This window comes from Apium graveolens, chromosome 8 (assembly GCF_009905375.1).
Source record: "Apium graveolens cultivar Ventura chromosome 8, ASM990537v1, whole genome shotgun sequence".
Taxonomy (NCBI): domain Eukaryota; kingdom Viridiplantae; phylum Streptophyta; class Magnoliopsida; order Apiales; family Apiaceae; genus Apium; species Apium graveolens.
Genome location: NC_133654.1, coordinates 101,104,550 through 101,107,082, shown reverse-complemented (window position 1 = coordinate 101,107,082; position 2,533 = coordinate 101,104,550). Strand labels below are relative to the sequence as shown.

The 2,533-nt window shown below is 32.4% G+C and overlaps 1 non-coding gene across 1 annotated transcript; it reads right to left on the bottom strand.

The window, feature by feature from the left end:
* Nucleotides 1-2,226: 2,226 nt before the first annotated feature.
* LOC141681321 (small nucleolar RNA R71) lies at nt 2,227-2,333 on the bottom strand. Its single transcript, XR_012558761.1, has one exon. It is a non-coding gene; the product is annotated as a small nucleolar RNA R71 (small nucleolar RNA).
* Between the last annotated feature and the right edge of the window lie 200 nt (nt 2,334-2,533).

Here is a 2,533-nt window from a genome sequence, read left to right as displayed (position 1 = left end):
GCAAGTTAATAAAAGCCAAATAATTTATGAAACAAATTTTAAAATTCTCGAAATATTTAAAATTTAATAAAATAAAATTTTCATGATTTTTGAATCATTTCTGAATTTAATACTGATTTTACAATTTAGTGAAGTAAAAAATCATTTAAACTTAATTAATAAATAAATTATTGATTTCTAAATTTTATAAACTCCTAAAAATAATAAATAAAATTATAAAACAACAAAAATAATTTTACGAGCAATTTTAGCATTTATGAGAATAAATATTCAATAAAATCATTTTAAAAAAATGAATTAAGTTCATACATCTTGATAATTAATCATAAAATTAATCTTTGCATCCAATAAATCACAAACAATAAATAATACACATCACATAGCTGACCGAATCATCGCATATTGGATTTGTTTAATAATTCGATAATTACATTTACCCTTTGGATCCGAAAATAGGTTACTTAGCCGCTAAGTAACTAAAAAAGACGATACGATTTTAATACCAGAATTGGATAATTATCAAAATAGAGCTTCCTATGAAATACTTTACACGAAATTAAGGTGATAATGTCTCGCCTTTTGAGAATATGGATATTTTTATCGTTATATAAAATGGTTTGCATATCGAAAATTTCACACCGGGACTCGTACAGGTCAAACCGTACACCGGATCGAAAAAGTCAAAACATGAAAAGTGTTCAGAATTATCAGATTAGGTTAGGAAGGAGTTTTCGGAAGAGTTTCGGGTTGTAAAAACGCAAAAACGATTGAAGTGGGACAATTTCTGATTCTAAATAGTAATTTCATAATTATGTAAAAATAATCATTGTTAATTCTATAAATTCTTATAAAATCATATGATTATCCAAAAATTACCAGAAAAATACCAAAATTATCTAGATTTAATTTTTGATAATTGGAAAATAAAATATCTCAATTTTATCAGAAATAAACATCCAAATATTATTCTCCATCATCAAATAATTTAACAAAATTCACACAAAATTCACATAATATTCATTTATTGATAAAAATAATTACATAATATTTCTCAGGCGTTATAGTAGCTAACATATAAGATAGCGTGTTAATCTCTATTGAAGCGACAGTGAATATAGAGGTTTAGAACTTGCCATGCTAGCATAGGTCATGTATGTGTATGCATGATTAGTGGGTAACTCTAACCGTTTTACTTGCCCTATGTAATCAAGATAGATAACTTATGCTTAAACCGTTATGTTGTCAAATTCTATAGATATATAGGGTCTCAATATAATTGGTGCCTATTCAGCTTCTATCTCTTTTGTGGATGTCTGGTAGAATGGTACTCGTGCAACGAAAGTTGGCGTTTATCAGTTTCGTGTTATCTGATTAGTGTCATCACCATCACATGCTAAGGTTAAGAACAATAAGGCTATTGAATGAGGTATTTAATGAAGTTAGAATCCCATGTTTATCATATATATTAATTCAACCATTCTTGTTCTCTTAGTTATAACTGTTAGTTTAATCTCTTAGTTTAATAAAAACCCAATTTGTTATTTGTCTTAGCATTGAACGATAATCATACATTGTTGCATAGGTGCATAAATTAAACTTAACGTAAACCAGTCTCTGTGGGAACGAATCTGATTTATATCTTATACTACTTGTGAATGCGTATACTTGCGTGAATATTAGAGCGTGTTATCGCCCTAACAAGTTTTTGGTACCGCTGCCGGGGACTCGGTGTTAATTTTTAGTTTATGTGCTTCTCATCAGTGGTCGTTAAAGTTCACTGACTCGGATTCTTTTACTTTCACGGTTTATTTGTTTGTGTTTCAGGTACTCATTACAATGGGAGATCCAGTAGCACGAACGAAAGCCTTGATGGATTTTTCTCAACCCAAGATCAATGACATTCAATCTATCATTGTTCGGCCAGCTATCACAGCTAATACCTTTGAGATCAAGCCTGACATAATTCAATGGGTGCAGAATTCAATCGAGTTTGGAGGTTCTCCAACTGAAGATCCTAATATGCACATTAGGGACTTTATTGAGATCTGTGACACCTTCAGGTTCAATGGTGTTTCCGAAGATGCTATTAAGCTGAGACTGTTTATATTCTCTCTGAAGGACAAGGCTAAGAGCTGGTTACACTCTCTACCAGCTGGTTCGATTACTACTTGGGAGGATCTTGCTCAGAAATTCCTTACTAAATTCTTCCCTATGGCGAAGACAACTGCAATGAGGAACACTATTACTCAATTTTTGCAGCAAACGGGAGAATCGCTATGTGAAGCGTGGGAGCGCTACAAGGAGATGCTTAGGAAGTGTCCTGATCATGGAATTCCTGATTGGATGATCATCACTTGTTTTTATAATGGGTTGGGAGCACAGTCCAGACCCATGCTCGATGCAGCATCAAGCGGAGCATTATGAGCAAAGAGCTATGAGGAAGCTTATGATCTAACTGAACTGATGGCTGCTAATGAATATCAGTATCCAGCCCAGAGATGTCCACAAGGCAAAGTAGCAGGATTTCTTGAAG